The 23,936-nt window shown below is 43.3% G+C and overlaps 1 protein-coding gene across 3 annotated transcripts in view; it reads right to left on the bottom strand.

The window, feature by feature from the left end:
• Nucleotides 1–23,936, bottom strand: part of FAT3 (FAT atypical cadherin 3) — a gene marked incomplete at its 5' end in the record, with an annotated part of 479,253 nt that overhangs the window by 176,998 nt on the left and 278,319 nt on the right. The gene's annotated exons all lie outside the window — the stretch shown is intronic.

Here is a 23,936-nt window from a genome sequence, read left to right as displayed (position 1 = left end):
ATCACATGTCAAACTCACTCCCCACACGAGTGAGGAACAGGAAGTTTGGAAAAGGCATCTTACCAAGACCTGCTGAGGAGTTCATGACCTCCAGCTTTTGTTTTACATGTACCTGGTAGGTGGGAGCACGTGGATTTTAGAGAAAGCCAAGAAGAGGGCCCAAGAGGTGAAATGGGCATCAAAATAAAATCCCACTGAGGGTAGCATATCTCTTTACAAAATGGCTCCACTCCCCTTCGCTTTCATCTGCCCACACACCCCATGGGAGGGAAGGCTGTGTTCCCACTCTGCAAATGATGTGCCTTCCCGTGAATTCTTTCTGGAACATGCCCCACCCCCCACTGCTTCACCTATAGATGGTTTACATTTAGCTCGAATGTTAGAGAGGTGATCTGTCTTTCAGGGTTGTGTGTTCATCTGGTGTGTCCCAACACAACCAGTACACTCCTCCATCACGGCTCTTCGCTCTGTGCTAGAACCCATTGTTCACATGTGTGTATTTCCCCACTAGACAGGTTGACAGAGTTCCTTCATGGGAAGGCTCTGCCTTCTTATTTTGAAGCCCTGCTGTCCCCCTAGCCGCCGGCCTATAACAAAGAATAGGAACTTTATTAATGCTCAGTTGACAAAAGCTGCTATAGAGGAGATTATTTATTTTCTAATCTCCAGTTCTGCGCAGACTTAGAATGTGTTTCTTCAGGAAGGTACTGTTTTGTGTGACGGGAGAGTGTTTGCAGGTGGACCGGGGGTGCCGGCTTCTCATATTCATTTGAAACCACATTCGGAGTGTCTCCACGGGAATGGCGGCGCACTGCTAGGCACTCTTGGGATACAAAGATGAGCTACTGTCTGAGATTTCGGAGAGGAGACTGGTATCAAGACTTTGAAGTGGGAGAATCAGTAACTTCTCTTCCCTCGCTGCTCATCAGAACCCCTCCGGGGAAACTCAAAAACTCAGATTCTGTGCCCTAGTCCACCTCTCATTTACTGTGTCCAAGTCTCTTGGGACGATGCCTGAACAGGTTCTCTAATTCTGAAAGGCAGCTCTGTGCCATTCCACTCTCCTTTGTTGAATCTCAGCATGACTTTTTATTGACATTAATTTTTCTGCCCAACCACATCCAGGAATGAAATGCATCGAGCTGCTTTAGCATCTGGCTCAGTGTGTCCGGGGGTGGGGGCGGGGAGGGTTGGGGACGAATGAGGGGGAGACAGAGATGGTGTGGGTGCCCCGGTGGCTGAGGTGATAAAGGAAGAATAAAGGGGGGCACTGCTCTCTGGTTCAGATTGACTGAGGGTCAGCGTGGTCACACGAAGGGGCGTCTCACACAGAAATCTGACTCCTTCGTTTCCAGGCTGTTCTATCCGACAGGGTCACATGTCACAATGGCACTGTCCAAGTGAGAAGTAACTGTCTTCTCAGAAAGGGAAGGGAGGCTTTCGCAAACCTCAGCACCTCCTCAGGGGGCATCCTCTGTGAGAAGTCACAATAGGAATGAGGAACACTTATTAGAGGGAGGCTATACATGGATGAAAGGGCCATCAGCCTTCACTCTGCTGGTTGCCTGCTGCTCTTGCAGGCACAAAAGACCAAGAGCCCTTTGCCCTCTGTTCTCCCCGAGGACACTTGTGTCACGTCCTCACTGGGTCAGGAAGCCATGGACCCCATAACGTGCTGTGCACAGGGAAGAGGTCAGGCTTCCTTTCCTGATTCGTGTTAGGGTGATTTCTTCCCCCTTCCTTTCTTCCTTCCTTCCTTTCCGAGGAAAGCCACTTATTTGCATAATGCTTATGTAGGACTGAGAGAGCAGTGCGACACCCCTGTCATCTCCATCCCAAGATGTGTTTTGCACATACTTAACAGCCAACCGAGAAAGAGACAGCCTTCCTGAAAAGTCTGAAACACACGCAACAGGGAACCTGGAGCGTGACAAAGCCAAGCCGACTCTGTTCCTGGAAGAAAGGCAGGAAAGCCTCTGTAGGTTTTAGTTCTCTGTGTTTCCATTATTGTTATTTTCACAGATAGATGGTAAAAGGCAGGTTAAAAAGAAAACTAAGTCAAAAGTGAAAATCGGTGGGAAATCAGATGAAGTAGGGTGGCGGACAGGAAATGCTATTTGTGGGGACAAGGTTTCTTCTGGGGTGATGAAAAGGCTCTAAAATTACAGACTGTGATGATGGTTGCACGGTTCCACATGCATTCTGAAAACCACTGAATTGTATACTTTAAATGTGTGAATGTCATTGCATGTAAATTACATGTCGGTAAAGCTGTTTAAAAATCAGGAAGAGATCACAAACTCTGCCTTTTAGATTTTAACAAGCCCCTCATGTTTGGAGAAGACAGACATTTAAAAATAAATGAATGAACGGACAGAGACATTACTTTAGGAATCAGGCATGAAGAGGGAGGGGTTGGGATGAATGGTGTAATCGGGTGTGTCCACAGGGAGTCTGGGACATAAAAATAATGAACAGAACGTTTTGGGGTTAAAGCTACAACTGGTAGCTATTTGCGCTAGGAAATAATCCTTGTTATGAAGATGGAACCAGCTACACTAAGAAGAGGCAAGAGCTCTCTTCTCTCAAAGAGACACACTTGGATGAGCTCTGGCCCTTAGCAGCACTGGTTTTCAGTCAGAAAGGAATGCAGTGATCCATCCTCACAGTCCAGAGGAATTTGTCAAAATAGCCAATGCTCTGTCTTCATTTTTAACAACTCTGTGGTTGCTGAGTGTAGCTGGGCCTTAGAAAAGAGGAGAGAATAAAACAGAGCACACTCTCTCTCTTCAGCTTTTCTGATGCATCACGGTGGACGGGCAATCCCATTGTGTAATCTCGGCAGGAGAGAGGCGTGGACATCACACATGTAACTGAAGACCCATTGGGCATAGTAAATTGGGGACTGACATGATGAAATTGAATTTCAAAGATAAATCATAGGCGAGCTTTTGAATGTGGTTCGGAGATATAAACAAACACATCATTTGATATAATTACATATGCAAACCTCCAATTTAGGAGGGGAATTGTGCCAGTACTAAGTGAATGATACTCACTAAAAGGAGGGGGGGGAGCATATGGCTGAAACCATGCAATTACTTTAAAAATGACTAGCTTTGATTTTTTGTTGTGGAGACGGGGGACTCTCACAATCTCTCTGAGAAACAGCCTGAGCACGAAAATGTCACTCCTGTTCAAAAGAGAACATAGAGTGTTCTAAGTAGTTATGGTCAGAGAAGCCATACTTGTGGGATGACATCTTTTCCCAGCTTTTTCTCCCTGTGGGTGTCCTGGGTCGCAGCTGTGTAATCTAAGTGTCGTGACATTCACATTTTGTTTAAGTGCTACTTGAAGCAAAGCGGGTCTTAGCTGCTTCAGCATAATTTTCCAGGACTGTGGGAAACTGAGTTTAGCATCAAAAAAACACAACTAGAATTATCAGCCCTGTGAGCTACAATTAGTGCTAAGTCTGCCTTTCTTATCTCCACGTCCTCAGCTCTCTACTTCTCCTCGCCCACCCCTAGATATCTGGAAAAGCCCTCACCGTCCTTCCAAACACTTCACACATTGCCTTTCCGCGAAGCCTTCTCTGATTTTCCCTCTAGTGTTTTTCAGGTAAGCCATCTGTAGTCAGGATCCCTTTCTAGACCACAGTTTCAAGAAGGCAGAGATTTGGGGGAGTTGACCTGCTGATCTCGGGAACCTAGGGGAGAACCCATCACAGTTGTTCAACATACAAAGACTATTATCGCTGCACCCAATATGTGGCTCTGTTTGTTAGTGAACTGTTCCTAATATGGTACAAGTAAAAGGGTAAAAAAGAGATCTTAGTCACCTCATGTTCTTGGTACTTAACATAGAATCTAGCACCTTGTAAGCAGAACTTGTTTGAAAGAAACTTCCAGAATGCTAAATGCTGTTTTATACAGAGTGCCATAATGGTCCCAAACCATGGGAGTTGAAGTGACCTGAACGCTCTATTTCATCCTTTGAGTAATTTCAAGGTCTTTCCAATTTCTGGAATTCTCTCTCATGCTGAACGTTTAAGGTGTTTAGAACAACTCCTGACAGCCTGTTCTTTTTTAAATTTTTGTTGTTGATGACAGCTTTTTAATCTTTAATGTTACACACAAGGGCTCTGTGGCTATTTCCATAGTCTTCCATATCCTGGTTTCTATTAAATTTATGCAGAAAGGTGGACAAATGATCTCCTCATAGTATCCCACATTTGCTGAGTACTATGTCCCAGCCACTGTACCAAACAGCTCACATACATGCTGTCATTGAATCTCACAGTGATGAGAGACAAGAACTCTTCTGACTCCATTTATAGGAGGACATTGACTTAAATAAGTTGTCCAAGGTCACCAATGATTAAGCCATCATTCGTACCAGGGACACTAATTCTGAAGCCTCTTCACTATCTCCCTAGCAGATGAGTCCGTGCAGTGGTGGCAAAGCCCCTGCCTGGGAGCCAGGAGACCTGGGTCCTGGCCTCAGCCCTGCCGGTTATTGGGTGGAGAGTCTAGGCAATGACACGGTGACCTCACCTGGGAATGCGCTAAGTCTCTTTTCAGTGTAAGGAGTCTAATTAACACAAAAACATTAAAAGGAGATCATTCTTTGATCTCTTACTGACCCTGCTTTCTTCTTGGTGGACCCGAGCCCAGCTGAGCAGGATGTGGGTAAGTCACTTCCTGGCAGGAACAAGAGGGGCTGCATTCTGGTTTTTATTTATCCACAAAATTTTTATATATTTTGAATATTATCCCCTTATTGGATATATCATTTGCAAATATCTTCTCTCATTCAGTAGATTGTCTTTCTGTTTTGTTGATGGTTTTTGTTTGTTGCACAAAATCAACACTTAAGGATACACGTGTCTCTTAAAAGGAGGGAAATGAAAACATCAGCTAACTATGAGTGTGTTTTTTTAAGTGGAAAAAAAAAAACCCTTATTCTCATGTTTATTGTCTCTTCCATAATATCCCAACTTCTAGAACTTCCATTTCCACCTTTCTGTTCAGCCCATCAGGGAACCTTGAAATGTCGCCTGCGTATTTACACGTGGACGCAAGGCTGTGAACTGAATTTGGAGAATGAAATAGACACACGATAAGTGCAAATTTCCGTGCAAATGCAAATTCAAATGCAAAGATTTTTATAGGAAAAATTAAAGTTGGAGTGAAGAGACCTATTAAATTTGTTTTATTTTTTTTTTAAATTTTATTTATTTATTTGACAGAGAGAGATCACAAGTAGGCAGAGAGGCAGGAAGAGAGAGAGGGGGAAGCAGGCTCCCTGCTGAGCAGAGAGCCTGATTCGGGGCTCGATCCCAGGACCCTGATATCAAGACCTGAGCCGAAGGCAGAGGCTTTAACGCACTGAGTCACCCAGATGCCCCTTAAGTTTGTTTTAAAGAAACAACCAGATAATATGTGTTCTTAGACTAAACAATGTTTCTTTCTTTTCTTTTTTAAGATTTTATTTACTTGACAGAAAGAGACACAGTGAGAGAAGGAATACAAGCAGGGGGAGTGGGAGAGGGAGAAGCAGGCTCCCCGCTGAGCAGGGAGCCTGATGCGGGGCTTGATCTCTGATAGAGGATGCTGGGATCATGACCTAAGCCAAAGGCAGATGCTTAATGACTGAGCCACTCAAGCGCCCCTCTTTTTTTTTTTTTTCTTTTCTTTATTGGAGGGGTTAAGATTTATTTATTTATTTGAGAGAGAGAGAGTAGGAGAGAGTGTAGTGGGGAGGGGCAGAGGGAGAGGGAGAGAGAGAAGCTCAAGCCGACTCCCCGATGAGCACAGAGTGGGGGTGGGGCCCAATCTCATGACCCTGAGATCATGACTTGAGCCAAAATCAAGAACCAGACACTTAACCGAATGAGTCATCCAGGCACCCCTAAACAATATTTCTTTAAAAAGAAAAGAACCGGGGCTCCTGGGTGGCTCAGTGGGTTAAAGCCTCTGCCTTCCGCTCAGGTCATGATCTCAGGGTCCTGGGATCGAGCCCCGCATCAGGCTCTCTGCTCAGCGGGGAGCCTGCTTCCCTTCCTCTCTCTCTCTGCCTGCCCCTTTGCCTACTTGTGATCTCCGTCAAATAAATAAAATCTTAAAAAAAAAAAAAAAGAAAAGAACCACAAGAAATAAAAAATATACAGCAGCTAATGCATCGGTTATGATGGGGTTAAAAAAAGGGTCTGGAAACTGGCTCCAGCAGACAAGCTTCTTAAGAGCTGTTTCATGAGGTGTAAAGATTTGGAGTTGCTTGACTGAGTACACAGTGCTACTATTAAATTTTCTTAAGAAAATCTGACAGGGAAATCATGGACAGAGGTTCCCTTTGCAGGTTGAGCTTTTCTTTATAAATAGTGGCTGCAAAGATGCCAGTAGAAACTTCAAAACTGTGTGAGTGAGGATGTATCCTGGACCAAGTATGGAGACCCTGTGGCTCACACGTGGTGCAGAGCTGGTGGCCTTCTGACAGATAAGGTTCATTTTCTTTCTTTGTAAGCCAATGGATGGCATTTCTCAAGTCTGCCTGAGCAGCACGGAAATTGCAGGCAGGATTCTTCTGCCAGAAATGCTTTCTCCCTTGGATACAGGATGTTGCAGCTGCTACAGGTAGCGAAGGGAGAAAAGCCAGCTTGTGCAGGAAGAGTGTTGGAGCTTGGCACACAGCTCTGTATCTTCATTTCAGGCCCAGCTGACGGCTGGAGTTGCCCACAGCCCGGAGGGAGAGGTCTAATGTTCTGGCAAGCCCTGTTCATTTGCTGTACCACTCGTTATGGACAAGATTGATTAGGGGCTTGGGGTCAAGGTAACTTGTCATCAGGGTGAAGGATAAGACAGTGGCCAACGAGGGAGGAATAATGAAGAAGATGTTGTATGGTGGAGAATATTCCAAAGACCTCTTCTCTGAATAATTCTTTCCCATATCACGTGTTCCTGCCACATACATTGACATACGCATGCACACACATGCACACATGCACGTACACACACACAGATACACATAGGACTAGAGACGCTGTGTATGAGTCTACTTTTGCCCGAGTACCTGGATACATACCAGTCCCATCTGTTTTTCCCTGAGTTTCTCTCCTCATCACCAATCCTCATGGCTCTCCCTCCTAATCTCACACAGCCCTCTGGCTCTGCCTTCTGGTTTGGCCTAGATGAAGAAGGATTTATGCACCTGAAGAAGCCTCTAGGGAATTGAGCTAAACCTTGAATGCCATATTGGATTTCTTCAGAGAAATTAAGCTACAGATGGTGAACCCATATTAAGGATGTCGTATGAAATGATGCCATCTTTAGGTGCCATTAACATACCACTGACGTGTGTGCTCAGATGTGCAATATGGAACACATCTCCCTCTTTCTCTTTCGGCCAAGGTTTTCTTCTGCATAATTCTGAATATTTGATGATCAAGGTAAGGAAGAAGTAGTGGCCAGAAATCTAAAGGACACTCTGTGGATGGGCCTCCGAGGTGAACTAGTCTGGGAAGCATGATGGGGTACTGGTTAGCAGGGCACTAACCAATACTCAGGCTTTGGCCTTACACCATCTGCCCTTGCCTCTCTGTCCTGCCCCCAGGCAACTGCATGGTCTTCAGCAAGTTACTTAGCTTCTCTAAACAGCAGCTTCCTTAGTGGTAAAATGAGGCTTCTTAAATTAAATCATTGATTTAAAATGCTTAGTTTGGTTCCTGGCACATATTAAATGCTCAAGTAATGTAATTCTCATTATGAGCTCCCCAAATAATGGTTGTTGTATCCTATGCGTTCAAGGGTGTAATCGTGCTTCCCTCCCGTTTTAAGACTTCCCCCCAAATGTGTCTGAACATCTGGGCCACAAAAATTGTAAAATGTCTCCTACTTGCAGTGTCACAGGACAGATAAGGAAACTGATGCTTACAGTTTAAGTAACTTGTTCAAAGACTTTTCAGAAGTTCTTCAGCCACACATTGTTACATTTTATCCAGAAGGTAGTATATAGACTTGCAGCTCGAAGTGTGGCACGGGTCGCAGCATCAGCATCACCAGGGAGCTCGGACATGCAAACCTGCAGGCTCCTTCCAGACCTAGGTGATCTGTACGTGCACGACATTTTGAGAAGCCTGGTTCAAGACCATGACTGGTTTTCACGCTTGGCGGCGGTTTGGAATCCCATGGGGAGCATGAGCACACACGGATGCCAGGGTCCCACGTTCAGAAGTTCTGAATTATTTGTGATGGGCATAGGTCAAAGCATAGAGATTTTTCAAAAGCTCCAGGTGATTCCAAAATTCAGCTAAGGGTGAGAATCACTATATAGATAGTTGTTCTTGCTGGGTGATGCGGCCAAGGTAATTGGTTTTTTGTTTGTTTGTTTGTTTGTTTGTTGCTTATCCAAATGGTCTAGTTTTCCCACAATGAAAAATACTCCATTTTTAAAATACAAAAGAATTTAAAGGCCAATAAAATGGGGCCCCTCATGCACAGTTTCCTGTGTGTCCTCAACTGAATTCAATAACGTTCTTTCTTTTTAAATATTTCATTTATTTATTTGAGAGAAAGAGTGAGAGACAGCATGAGCAGGGGGCAGAGGTGGGGGAGGAGACTCCCGGCCGAGGAGCCTGATTCCTGGCTCATCCCAGGCCCCTGAGATCATGACCTGAGCAAAAGGCAGAGGCTTAATCGCCTGAGCCACCCAGGCACCCCTGAATGTTACCAAGTTCTATTCTGAATCCACCCAGCAAAGGACTAAACCCCATGGTTGCCAGGTTTAGATCGAACTTTAGATCGTACACATGCCTTGTATCTACCCCTAACATAATAGTTTATCTCAGCTACAATTTGACCTCATTCTGGGGACTTTCTTGTGCTGTGTGATGCCTCTCTTGGCTCCATCTGGCCCTCAGGTAGCAGAGAGAAACATCCCCTCTGTGGCGACGCTGTCTCTTCACCCCAAAAGCAAAAGCATACTGCACACAAGGCACATTGGGAAGAGATAAGACGATACAACAGTAAGCCTTTACGTTGGTCTCCGTGGCATCCAGTGAGGGAGACACACGCCTATGCAAACAGCGATGATACACGGTGTGATCTATTACATACCCTGGGCAAGTCCAGGTGCCCGGAAGAAGGAAAGATAAACACTGAATCATGTGACTGGAAAATTTAAGGGAATAAATTGAACACTGAATTTGCACTGGGCCCTAAATGGTGAAAAAGATTCCAACAGATGGAGAAGATGGAAAAAACTGAAGTAGCAAATCTATAACTAGGTCTGAAACAAATTAATGAGAAAGATGAGTCTGGTTTTCAATCCTGGCTCTCTGATTTCTTAGCTGTGTGACCAAAGACAAGTTATACAACTTCTCTAAGTCTGTAGTCTCTGAAATGGGGATAGATCTAACTCCCTCACAGGCTCTATGTAGCAAATAGTATAGACAAAGTGTTTGGCATAGGACCTTGCACTTAGCTGGGCTATTTAAAAAACAGAAGTACCATCTATAAAAAGCAGTGCATTATCTTTTATTTTTATTAAAAGTTCTAACAGCGCTGGGATGCTATTTATAATTACATTCAAGAAGGACACCTTGGGTAGCCTGGGTGGCTCAGTCTTTAAGCATCTGCCTTCGGCTCCTGTCTTGATCCCAGGGTCCTGGGATGGAGCCCCGCATCGGGCTCCCTGCTCTGCGGGGGGCCTGGTTCTCCCTCTCCCACTCCCCTTCTTGTGTTTCCTCTCTTGCTGTGTCTCCCTCTGTCAAATAAATTGATAAATAAATAATCTTTTAAAAATTTTAAAAATAAAAAAGAGGGACACCTTACTGTTTTCAGACATGTCACCTCCGAAAATGTCTGCAAATGTAATAACCAAGTCCGTGAGAGTTAAGTTTCCTTCTACATATTCAGATGAACACTATGAAGTTCTTTGATTTCTACACACTCCAGAAGTGTGAAAACCACCACTGCACTCCCCTTAGAAATGATTTCACTGCAAATAATTTGTTTCTACATCTGTTTTCATGTGACAGATAAAATCAGAAGGTTGGAGAAAGTGCAAATTACTCAGAGGATGTGCAAAGTCTTGAAAACACATTTGTGCTTTGTAGGCGTGCCATTTTGTAAGATCAGCTTTGCTCTGTGATCTGTACAAGGTCTTGGGTAGGAGCAATGTTTTGCAACTCAATTTAAAAAAGATCTAGGGAAAATATCGCTTGTTATGGAGAGCTTTGAATGTTATCAGAAGACTGACAAGCCACCCCCCTTTTTATATCACACGTTTCCCAGTTAATTTCCACATAATTCAATCCTTCCTTTTTGTCCTAAATTTATATATACACTGTAAAACCTCATTATTTTGCATCCCACCTATCTGAGGATTTGTAATAGTTCTGGGGATAGTTGAAGTTTACCTTTGTACTACCTAGGTAAATTAATAGGGTGGAAAGGTCCCAGGGGAATATTTAATGTACTTGAGATAAACCATTTGCAAAGCACTTGAATTTTAACAACCTCCATTTTGATGTTCTAATTGCAAATAGCCTATGTAACTATTCATTAGAGTCCGTCCAACCAGGTCTTTTGTTTGGCAACACTTTAATAGTTGCATTAACCTTATGTGTTGATTTGAAAGCAGTAAACGTGTGTTTCCTGAAGTATTCTAGAATCTGCATTTTCAACTGCTGTAAAATCCTCTTCCACAAGAGTCTGAATTAATGGAATTTCATGGTCTTTCTGTGCTTTGGGAGAAGTACCACCTCCCCTACAAATGCTGAAATATGTGCTTAATCATTTGTGAGTGCAGCAACTTTGTGCAAGTCTCTAAAATTTTGTGTCTCTGTTTCTTCCTCTGTAACACAGCAGTGATTTACTAGGGGAGGAATCCCCTTTTCCTCACCAGGAGTAATATATAACATTCTTTTTCCCCTTGTAAATAGAAGTGGAAATAGAGGAGAAGTTAGAATTTTTTAGAACTCCTTGGGAAAAATTGCTGTATGAAGTCAGTGAAGAGTTGTATACTCCTTATGGTCTTTTATAGAGGACTTTAATTGCATTCTAGCTTTATTACTTTGTATTTTGTTTATTGTTTGTCTCCCTCAGCAGGCTGTGACCTCTCCAGGACAACTATGCTTTTATTCATTCATGTTCATTAAAAAAATATAGGAAACAGGGTGCCTGGGTGGCTCAGTCAGTTAAGGGTCTGCCTTCGGCTCAGATCATGATCCCAGGGTCCTGGAATCAAGTCTTGCTTTGGGTTCTTTGCTCAGCGGGGAGGCTACTTCTCCCTCCTCCCCTGCCACTCCCCCTGCTTGTGCCCTTTCTCTCTGGTCAAATAAAGAAATAAAATCTTTTAAAAAAATATAGGAAACTAGGCTAGTCTTTGTATCTTCCATGCCTAGCAAAGTGCATATGGATGGGGATCAATCAATATTAGTCTATTGGATGAACAAAATATACTATTGAAAATGTGAACGGAAGCGTGTGTGAATGCATCCACAGGTACCACCACCCAGAGCAGGTGATGGCCCATTATCTGTGGGAATACTCACTCAGCATTGATATTACAGCTTGTAAAAGCGCCCATGTCTTTTGGGAAAAGCTTCCAAATAAATTTCAAAATGGAATTATGTGCTGTGATAATTATTATTTTGGGTTTTTAATGCAAAACGTTACAAGTTCATACAGCCATGTTTTTTTGGAGCACATGTCAGAGTCTGCAGTCTGTGTGGTTAATTGAGGTTAATGGGGGGAAATGGCAGATTGCCAATGCTAATGAGTTTTTCTTGACTCTTTCTAAAATGTATTTTATTTCTCTTTTGCCTTTACTTTTTGTTTAACTAAATTATGTTATTTATCCAAGAACCTGTCACATAGAAGTAGGGTTGCTCACTGCCTGTCAGAGAGGGCTCAGCCCATGTTTCACTTCGCAAAGAACATTAGGAGTGCATATGTGGGGATGAAAAGTAGGAAACCTCTGACTTCTCTAGGTCCGCAAGGCGCTCCACAGTGAGTATCAAAATGGAGGACAAGTCAAAGGCCCTTGTAGGATCACACTCCCGGCTAGAATCTGATGAATTAATTCTTCCGACATGCAACCAATAATCTAGCAAGGAGTGTGCTAAGAGGGAAACTCCGCCATGTTTCATCACAAGAGGGACTTAGATGGCCATTTTAGCTTCTTGTTCCAAGGGAATAACTGAAATAGTAAGGTTGGGAAACAATCAAAGGGCAGCAAATACTGGCTCATGGGATAGGGTTTGGTGTAGTGAGGAGGGGAGGTGGGCAGCCTTGAAGACCATCCTGGAATCTGTCTCTAGATCTTGTTTATTCCCTATTTATCCAGAAGATCAACATAAATATGTATCAGTTGTTAAGAGCCGCACAACCAAGTGACCATCAAATTTAGGAGTGGGACTCCTAAATTTGAGCCCTTCATCAGTGTACTGTAATTATTTGCTTGGTTTTCCTTTACTGGTTCCCTTAGGAGAGGTGGCAGAAGCTTGTTGAAGTTTTCCTCCTACTTCAGGGATGAGAAAGGGACAGCTGACCCTGGAAAACTGAAAATTAAGGGCTGCAGGGGCTGGTGGGTATCCTGGGCACTTATGTTCAAGTCTCTGTCTGTCTTTCCCTCCTCCTTTTCTTGGCATCCCAACGTTGACCTCCAAGCCCTCCCACGAAGTCAGCAGAGGGGGCCAGTAGCACAGTTGCAAACGTTTCCTCTACATTTTCAGCAGTTTCATATTTTGTCTTTGGGGCTAACTGTTTGTAATGGGTGGGTACACAAGAGGGACCCATTTAAAAACCCACTAGCCAAATAAACACGCCACCCAGATTAAAAGAAAATGTCATCTTCTTTGTTAGCCCTCCGAGAAATTCAGTATCTTCTCAACAAATGGCTGAGCCTACAGAGCCTGAGAGTAGATTTTTAAGCCATTCACAACACTGTGTCAGTCCTTTCTCAGTGAAAATGAGCTCAATTCTACTGTGGTTGTAATTAGTGGATAATTAGTACTTGTATATTTCAATGCTACATGTCATGGAACTTGGCGCCTGGTTTAGCATCCATTCCAGAAGACTATTTAGTTTTGCTGCAATTTTAATTCTTCTGAGTCACACTGGTGTCCTGGCACTAGAGAGTCTGGGGCTCAAGCTAGAGAGACTAAGGTTTGAAATTATATTAATGGGTATCATTTTTCCTCTGGAAAAGAACATCGTCAGAAGGCTTTGCTTTAACAAACTGAAGCAGCGGACAGGAGCGCACAGAGGAGGCACTCCACGGTCTCAGCAGCCATTCTGGGCTCTGGGTTTTTTTTTTGTTTTTTTTTTTAATTAAATTTTTTTTTAAAGATTTTATTTATTTATTTGTCAGAGAGAGAGAGAGTGAGCACAGGCAGACAGAGTGGCAGAGGGAGAAGCACGCTCCCTGCGGAGTAAGGAGCCCGATGTGGGACTCGATCCCAGGACGCTGGGATCATGACCTGAGCCGAAGGCAGCCGCTTAACCAACTGAGCCACCCAGGCGTCCCTGGGCTCTGGGTTTTTAATAGGACGTGAGGTACAGACAGTCAATTCCCACTGCAGACTTGGCACCAATGTACCTGCCTTCAGAGAAACCTGGGAGAAATGGCGAACGGGCAGTGAATACATGATTATAGCCGAGCGGTTAAAGACTCAGGTAGAATTATGCAAAAAGGTAACATGCGACCCAGAGGGGCTTCCCAGGATGGGCTCTCTTGGGTTAGAACGAGGAGTCTGTCAGGTAGACAAGGAGGAAAATGGCCTTTCACCATGTTCTGGTGGGACAGGGACAGCATGCAGGCAAGAAGGACTACAGTTCTGTCCCAAAGTTACTTTGAGAGGCCTTAAGGGAAACTTTGGAATTCTGTATTATTTGTGATACCTTTCCCCTAGGGACAGTAAGCACCGCAAGGTGCTCTTTTATGAACATGGAAGTGTTTTTCATCTTCACACGTCAAGAAACAGCACTGCAGATGCCAACGGCAACAGTCAGCTCTCCATTCTTGCAAGGCTCACAATAGAGAGACCAAGACCACCTGATAAGCCAGTACCTGAGCTTAACACAGAAACAGGTAGAGGATGCTAGAAGAACACCACTCAGCTACCTCTGAAATAGGGCCTTTCCTCACCACTCTTCGTTTTCTCTTGGAAACAACACTTTTGCATGGTGAGCAACCATCCCAGTTTGCCAGAGATGGTCGTGTTGTGGCAATCAAAATCCTAGTTCTCTGTTCCACAGAATCCTCAGTGTTAGGGAAACCAGGATGACTGGTCACCCTAGTTTTAGATCACAATGGAATGCCAGGTCTCCGGGACTAACTTACCAAACAGATCTTCGAGGCTGGATGCATGTGAGAGTGTTTGCCATCTTGCCCTGGCATCCACTTTGGCTGGCAGATGGGGAAACTGAGGCACAGAGAGGGACAGTGCCTTGTCAGATTCCACAGTGCTTAGCTCTGACTAGGTAATAGCCCTGTTCAAAAACACTCAGAACTGCTTTATGACTTTCTTTTCTCTTCCTCATAATCACACGTTTCTAAACAATCTCCTCAGCTCCTCCCTGACCTAGCTAAGAACTGATACCATTTTCTGATTATTCTCTATGCAACCAGGGGTGTTCTGAGCACTCGACAGGCAACACTTCACTTAATCCTCCCCCAAATTCTAAATTTCTGTTACTAAATTGCTAAACACCATTATCACCCCATTTTTCAGACAGAAGAGACTAAGTCTTAGCTACTTAGCAAGGAAAGCTTGCTAGAGGTTACACATCTAGTGACAAAGATTTCAACCTTGATCAAATTGTCTGATTCCAGAATCATTATCCCTACCATGAGGATACAAGACTCCTCTTCTTATTCAATTTGATCTTCTGCTATTTAAGATTATTCCATCATTTAACCAAAATATTTGCAAAAGGTACAGGAATGGCTTTCTCATTTATTCTACCTTCCGTTGATTATTTCATTCACCAGAAAGACATCTTCATATGAGAATCTCTATTTGCTTTTCAGTTCCCAGCGGGCCTGGGGCCACATCAAACCTTCCCACTACAATATTGCTTCAGAAAAATGCAAATCCGATGTATGGACAGTGTTTTTGTCTTAAGCCATTGAGCTGTTGTAGGACCAATCCAATTAAACATCAATGACCCACCATCAAACTATCCTAAAGGAATCCAAGCACCATACTTCTCTTAACTCTGCCAAGATCTTCACCATTTGGGTTTCCTAGTTCTTCTCTGAGCTCTTCTTTCCTTAGGTAATGTCCTCTTCCAGATTTCCTCTCGCTAGTCTTCCTTTTGAAAGTCTCTTACTTAACAAAGTCAATTCAATTCATCAAAACATTGATATTTATCACCAGATTCTAGCTACTCTGCAATTTTTTCTGTTCCTGGAGCATGAAAGCTTACTTCTGCTTTAGGCCTTTGTCTTTGGCCTTTCCTGGCAACATTCTTCTCCCCGCACCCCACTCCCATAATCTGCATGGCTGATCCCTTCTCTATCACATAGAGCTCGGTTCAAAAATCCCCTCTTGAGGGAGAACACTTCCCCTTTCTCTGGTCACTCTGCTGAAAGTCTCTCCCTCTTGACCCTCTCTGTCTGTAATCCTGTTTGCATAGGTGTTCATTTATTGATCGTCTACCTCCTTTTGTAGAATGTAAGGCTTACAAATATAGGAGATTCACATGCACCTGCCGTATCTGTGGTACCTAGAACAGTGTCTGGCACATGGTAGGCCCTCAACAAATGACTGCTGAATGGAAGAAGGAATGACTTTATGCAAATACTTATGAATGTTATCGATGTCCTCCTGTCCTTGCATTTGAATATCCTGCATGCTTTTTGTTCTTTCACCATTTTCACAATAAATGTTTTCAGTATTGCTTTCGACTCGATGACTGCAGGTTTCTGGAAGCCCTCCATCTGGGAACTAGTCTAAAATGACAGTCAAGGAAGATCCAGGTTTGTTTCCACCCCTACCTGCTTCCCAGCTGAATGATCTTGACCAGGTGAGTCCAACTTCCCTGCCCATAATCTAGGAAGGCTCCTATTGTCTCATGGGACACCTGTGACTATGCAATGAGATGCACACGGAAGCACCCGCCATGCAACACGTATCCTCTCATGTCATTGTCAAGTATATTTCATTTTTATAATTTCACCTAATCACCTGCACCAAGTACGCAATTAATTTGTTAATTTGAAAATCGAGAGCCTGGAATATATGGAAGTTCAGGAAAACCTCAGGATTTTCTATGCTTTTTAGGAAACCCAGGAGCCTTTAAGGACAGAGAAGGTCAGTTAGAGGTTTGGTTGCATGGCAATGCAGGGAGGACAGCGGCCTGTTGGCAAGACATTCCAGGGAGATGGAGGTCACTTCTACCACCGGACCTAAGAGGTTCGGTGAAGGTTAAGAGATCTAATGTTATTTGAGTCAATGGACTGAATTCAAATATCAGGTTGATTTCAATCCCCTGCAAATGAGATCATGAGACCATCTCTCTGCTCTTCAGGGCAAGCATCCCTGGCTCTCAGATCCCTTATGCTCGGTTGTATTCTTCCTCCTGGATAAATGAGGCTCGTTTGTGGCAAGAGGCAGAAGTTTCCAGCTATCTCTTTTCTTTTGCACTGTCCCTGTTTTGTGGCAAGGCACTGGTGGCATTAGTAAGAAAGATGGTAGCTGAAGGTAGTGGAGAAAGCTCCAGAGTCCAGAGAACCAGGCTCTACGTCTGTTTGTCCCCTTAGGTAGTCTGTGGTCTCACACAAGTCACACAACCACTCTGTGACTCCATGTCTGCACTTGCCACAGGGTAACAGTAACAATCTAACCGCACAGCTCCTCCGTTTATCACCATCCATGGCTGCCCTACCACCGTGTCTCAGTAGCCTATGGAGTAAAATCCCAGTTCAACCTGACATCCAGGGCCTTTTGTGATCAGATCCCAGACTTTTTCTAGCCTTCAGTCTCCTGTGCCTAGACATACCAGTGGAGAGAATGAACGAAAACAAGAGGACAACTTTAAAAGAGCTATTTCAAATAATAAAAAATAGTTCTGTTATAAAAATAGGATAGTCACGAGAGTCGCTCATATTTCAGGTCTCAGTATAGAGATATAAATAAAAAAGGATGTGTAATGATAAACTCTCCAACCGTCCCACAATTAGATAGTCAGTGTTTGGCTGACACCAACTTCTCAACTTATCCACTTCAAAACCCCATTTAAATTTCGTCCCATTCGTTGATTCGACAAAATGTACTGAATGTGTTGAAGGCTTTCAGGCTACACACAAAAGATTATTATCTTCAGGAATTTCCCATGTGTGACCCTTTGGGTGTCAGGCCTGCTGTTTTATAGGCCTGAGTGTGAAATGCCATCATGGCCATCATGGTGACCTAAACCAGATCTCCATGGAGATGATCAGAATCAGACAGACTGGATTCCCACCCAAGCTTTGCTATTTGCTTTCTGTAGGAGGTTGGACAGATTCCCTTTCCTCATCTGTTAGGTGGGGAATACCAAACTTATATGATTATTGGACAGATAAACTATGATCATACACACGAAAGCATGTAGCATGAGGGTTGGAGCACTGTGGGGGATGAGCCCGTGTGAATATTTGCCTTACCCTGGCCTCAGTTGGACCAAAACGAAACCATTCCTAGTTGTAGTAGAATCTTTATCTTGGTGAAACGCATTGTATTACAGCAAAGGTAACAGTTATTGTAAGCCGGTACGCGGCTTTGCTACTCACTGCTCTACAGGCATTCTCTATTTCTTTTTTCTGGCCCCTGTGGCCTCAATCTCTACCCTCATTGCCCCCACTCCTATTATTATAACCTGTAAGGAATCTCGCAAAAGGCTGCCCCTCTCAAGTGGTCTCAGGATGAAAACAGAAAAGACAGCAGCAGGATAGCTTTTTCACAGCTTTCTCACCAGTGCAAGTGAGAGGCTGAAGGCATCACCCCGAATTACCCAATCAACCTAAAGGGGGAAATCATTTGTTTTTCTCTGGCAGAAACTTCAAACAAGGAATAATATGAGAGAAATGAATCTTACTTTCCTCCTCTAGGAATGGTTCTTAGCAGAGAACGATCAAGTGAAATTTAAGTTCAATTTGACCCAAGTTCTTGTAAGATAAACACACCTCAAATGGAGGGTGATGGGAACCTCATTACTTAGAATTGGACAAATAACCCAAGGCAGTATGATTATAACCTGCCAGCAGTAATGGTTTGCTCAGCAAACCGCCTGAAACTCTACTGGGAACATTTAACACCACTTGTATTTTGAAATCACAGGCTAGATCTACAGGCAATAAAGACTGTTATCTCTCCGATTCATTGCAGTTGCACAAACACCCAGTTAATTCAGCTATAACACATCTGCCCAGAGAAATATTTACTTTTGGAGCCTCCCAGGTATGCTTTAAATTTCTCCTAATTGCTACCCATTGAGTTCTAAGTTTAAGTGCTGTTGAGATGGACCTCAGGTCCTTATTCTGTACTGAGAAGTTCACCACTATACAAACACAACAAGCACATTCTTGAATGACCTAACTGTGCATTTAGGAACTGCTTCCTCTCTCCAATTGAATGGGTGAGATTCTCTCTGAACCTAAGAAGATAAGTTTTTCTCACTGTTCGTTTGGCTTCTCAGTACAGCAAATGGATGGTAAGTGCTTCTCAAGGATCACAAAGAGAGTAACATTCATGCTTCCTGCCTGAGAATTACCTTTCTTGACTATTCAAGCTGTAGGAAATGAATTCTTAGGTCACCTCTTTACATTGTGAGGGTAACAAGCATTCTTATACCATTAAAATGATAAGAAAACTTGAGTCAAGGGAAGACCAGTTTCAGAGGAGGAAAAAAGAATAAAACCTCCCAGAGGTTTATAAAAACATTTCAATGAACATAAGTTATTTATCTTGTTCCTTCCAACATCCTAAATTATATATATATATATATATATATATATATATATATATATATTAAGATCCTTTTACGACTTTAAAAAGCAATGTAAAGTAACCCAATTTGGAGCCAAGAGGCAGGATTGGTGTGGGTAAGGGAGAAAAGAGAGAGAGGTCACATATTGACTTTGGGTTTGCAATGTTTTTGCATGAAAAGCTGCACTTTCCTCTGCACCAGAGCCCACACCAATAAATCACATCCTTTTGTTCCTTGTCCTAAATCTCAGGAGCTCACAGTCCTTGGGAACACCAGCATCAAGTTCTCTAGGCTCTATGCCTCCAAGTTCCTTGCCAGTCCTCCCATCACAGCCCACATCCCCTCTGGACAATAAGAAGTGTTTCTATTGGTAAATGTGGAAGAGTCTGGAAGAAGTCAAGGGGAGCTCCTCACCCAGCCTGGTTTCATAACAATCTTCAGATTCGGGGCCACACCCACCCCAGATTTCCAAGAATTTTTTTATTACAAGACTGGAGTCCAGGCTAGGTGGAAAGATAATACATCTTGTGTGTGTGTGTGATCACATCATAGCCCAGAAAGGAAGATGACAGTCCAACACATTGTTTAGACATCTTCTGGTTAAAATACCAATTTAATTGAAAACTCATGGAGGGTGAAAAACATGTCTCATCCTTCTTTTCATCTGGGTACCAAGCAGTTCACCTCTACTTGTAAGCTTTCCTAACACCGTATTCTCACACAAGGTGACTTCTGTACTGTTCTTTGTACACACATGGTACCCTGGGCAAATGTGTATCACAGCACTTACCACAGGGGTTGTTACTGCTGACATACTTGTATGAAGTTGACCATGAGTCCCTAATGACAAGGTCTATGTTCTCATTGTTTAATACAGTCTGGCCCATAGTCAATATGCAATAAAGATTTGTAGGGTGAATGCACATAGTAGATATTCACTAGCGTTTGTTTAACCGAACATAATCAAATACTTAGCAGGAAAGATAGAAATAAAAATGATACTTGGAAAAAGCTTTTCAGGTTATGACTTACTTGCAGAGTACTGAGTATGAGTTGTTTACATAAAACTGAAGAAGTAATCTAATTTCAGTTTAAGTCCCCTTTTAAATTAGTTGAGAAAATTAGCCTGACCTTCTGATCCTAGGGCCTAAATTAACTTAAATCCAAAGCTAGATCAGATTAATGGATGGTTTTTAATAATAACCCCAAGCCGAATAAGAATTACTAACTCCTCGAGCTAGAATGACCTTTGGAGCTCATCTCAGAATCAATACATGAATACTTTTTGCTATATCCCTACCAGATGGTCAACCAATCTCTACCTAAATTATTCTCACAGTTTCATGACAGGTCATCCTTCACTTCTGAATCCATAAAGGGGCCATAAGTTCCTCCTTGTAGTGATAGAAATGCATATCCCTATCATGTTCTCCTCATTTGGCCCTCCAGCAAAACACAGGGAAATCTTCTTCCGTCCTACATATGCTTCTTTGAATGCTTAATGATGAACAATGGATTTCTCCTTCATTTTTCAAGAATAATCCTTATGTTCCAGTTCCTCACTTTGAATCAAGGATTTCAGACCATGTTCCATTGTGGTCATCCTCCTCATTTTTTAAAATTAAGATTTTATTTATTTACTTGACAGAGAGAGAGAGAGAGAGAGCACCATAAGGGGAGAGCAGCAGAGGGAGAGGGATTAGCGGACTCCCCACTGAGCAGGGAGCCCGACGTGGGACTCGATCCTAGGACCCTAAGACCCTGACCTGAGCTGAAGGCAGCTACTTAACCGACTGAGCCACCCAGGAGCCCGTGGTCATCCTCCTTTTAATCAGATTCCCAGTCTGAACATCTAGTAGATCACAAAAAGGCAAAGATATGAGAACAACTGTGCTGGCTGGCATTATTTGTTTATTCATTTGCTATTTTTAGTTAGTATTGAGACGTGCCCTCCTCTTTCTAGGTATGTCTGTCATTGGGGACTAAACAACAATATAGTTGCCAGAGACTTTCCATTCATAATAACTGACAATGATTTAAAATAAAGGGCAGTCTTTGAAGGGCAGCCACTTTGGAGAACAGTGTGGAGATTCCTCAGGAAATTAAAAATAGATCTTCCCTATGACCCTGCAATTGCACTGCTGGGTGTTTACCCCAAAGATACAGATGTAGTGAAAAGAAGGGCCATCTGTACCCCAATGTTTATAGCAGCAATGGCCACGGTCGCCAAACTGTGGAAAGAACCAAGATGCCCTTCAACGGATGAATGGATAAGGAAGATGTGGTCCATATACACTATGGAGTATTATGCCTCCATCAGAAAGGACGAATACCCTACTTTTGTAGCAATGTGGACAGGACTGGAAGAGATTATGCTGAGTGAAATAAGTCAAACAGAGAAAGTCAAGTATCATATGGTTTCACTTATTGGTGGAGCATAACAAATAATATAGAGGACAAGGGTAGATGGAGAGGAGAAGGGAGTTGAGGGAAATTGGAAGGGGAGGTGAACCATGAGAGACTATGGACTCTGAAAAACAACCTGAGGGTTTTGAAGGGGCGGGGTGGGAGGGTGGGGGAACCAGGTGGTGGGTATTAGGGAGGGCACAGATTGCATGGAGCACTGGGTGTGGTGAAAAAAACAATGAATACTGTTACGCTGAAAATAAATAAAAAATTTAAAAAAAAAAAATAAAGGGCAGTCTTCTCAGTATTTACTTACTCCAAGGCTTCCAATGTTTGGAAACATTGCAAAATCCATTTCTGCTATAAAGATACTTCTGTTAGATTTTCCATCTAACAATGGGCAGGGTGTAGACCAGGTGGATGGAAAGCCCGACTCTAAAAAATGTCTCTGAAATATAATAATGACACCAGGTCAAGTGAACCATGAACAGACGGGTAAGTCTGGGCATAAGAGGCACCCCTATATGTTTTGTCCTGTTTGCGTCACAGTTAACCCTACTAAACACCTCATTCATTCATTCATTCATTCGTTCATTCCAAGAGATGCTAATAAGCCACTACTGCTATGAGCACTTTACTCAGATACAAAAGGGATACAATGAGGAGCAAAACCAATACAATTCCTGCCCTCACAGAAAATACAGTCTAGTAGGAAAGCACACATTAAATAGATAAACACACAAATGCAGAATTGGAGACTACAGTTAGTGCTTTGAAGGTAAACCAGTGGGTGCATTACAGTGGATAAAAGAGAAGAGATTTTCAGCTGGAGTGTACAAGGGAGGAAGGCCAGTCTGAGTGAGAGGCCTCACAGGTGACTTCCAGAGGATGGGCACAGTTTAGTCCACCTGAGTAGGGAGAAAACATCCTAGCCGTAACCGGCATGTGGTAACAATCTGGAGGGAAGGGATGCAGGGGGAGGAGTAGGGAAAGCTTGCTGAATCAGTGGAAATTAAAGAAGGCCAGTGTGGCTTCAGAAGAAAGAGCCAATGACTCATGGGCTGGGACAAGGGACAGGCAGCGGCTGCATATGCTGAGTTTAGGATTTTTTTTTTTTTAATAATTTACTTTTACAGCAATGGAAAGCTACTTAAGGGTTTTTGAGGAAGAGGGTGACATGATTGATTATCAGCATGGGATCTGGAAGCTTCCTGATCCTTCCTGTTGTCCTATGAGTAAGCTCTGACTAGACACGGAGTGTTTCTGCGTCCAGACACTCTGTCCACCCTAACCTGTCTCGCTTTCCTGCCACAGGTGTGACCCATTTATAAAAACGCTTTTTCTCTTTTGAAATCCAAGCCATTTCTTCTGCAGATGTTATCACGGTGTAAATAATCTAGTTCCCACTTTGCTACAGAAACTTTCAGGCGATGGAATTCAGGAAACCTGTGTCATGAAACACTGTCTGGCCCCAATTCCCAGGCACTCGGGCACGCTGGCTCAAAAGGATATCTGATATGTCAACACAACTCATCCTCCTACGCGAGGCAGTTCGGCTCATTAACAAAGTACTTCCTCCCCGAGGTAATTTGAGTATCCTCTAAAAGGATGCGATTTGCCGTGTTTCATTAATAAAGAAACATGCGAAGCGTTTGCAGATCCCTATCTGGAGAAGGCTGCACGGTGTTTTTGACTAATAGCACTGGGGGAGCCATGGGTGTTGGTACTGATCAGCATCGGCTCAAATGAAATTTGTGAATGGGAAGTCAGCTTTTAAGCAATGCTCCAGGATGGAAAGCAGATACTTCAAGCGAAACGACTAAAATGTCGCTATCACAAACATGAAGATAAACTGGGGATGGCCCACGCCTCGAGAGCATGTCTCTTAAAGCAGATGCCAAGTCATTAGGAACCAAAGCCACCTCTGGGCAGTGCCAAGAAGAATAATTAGAGCATTAATAAGAATACTGACACCACTTTTATGTTATTTCCTTTTAGCCAGAAAACACAACTATGGTACCCCTATGAGAATTATGCATTTTGCCAGCCAAGAGAACAGATATGGAGGGGTTAAATGGCTCCTCTACAGTCAGGTGACCAGACATCAGTAAAATTGGGTCTTTGACTTCTCATCCATTTCCCGCCCATAGCCCATGCTGCCTTTTTGAACGACAATAATGCCATTCATTTACATGCTCTTACGCAATCTCCACAATCACACTGCAAGGCTGGCATGATTATTCCCATCTTATGGGTCGGGAATTAAATTAAATAAACAGAGTTAAATGATTTGCCCTAAGGCCGGCAGCCAGTAAGTGATGGGTCTTGCTGGTCTCCAAAGCACATGCTCTCAATGTTGTCATATTGCCACCCAGTCCCTCTGAGAAAAGGCTCGCCATCTTACCCTCACCCAGGATGGGCAAATGGTCTACTTGCTCATGTGGGCCATGACAAGGACAGGTTCAGTACTGAGGAATGCTGATCAATGAGTCTAAAGTGTAAATGGTCCAAAGTGTAAATTCTGTATAAAACAGGTTAGGTCTGGGGGGAACAGGCACA

Source organism: Martes martes (genome assembly GCF_963455335.1).
Source record: "Martes martes genome assembly, chromosome: 10".
Classification (NCBI taxonomy): Eukaryota; Metazoa; Chordata; class Mammalia; order Carnivora; family Mustelidae; genus Martes; species Martes martes.
Note: the sequence above shows the minus strand (reverse complement) of the source record. Positions and strands in the feature narration are given on the sequence as shown.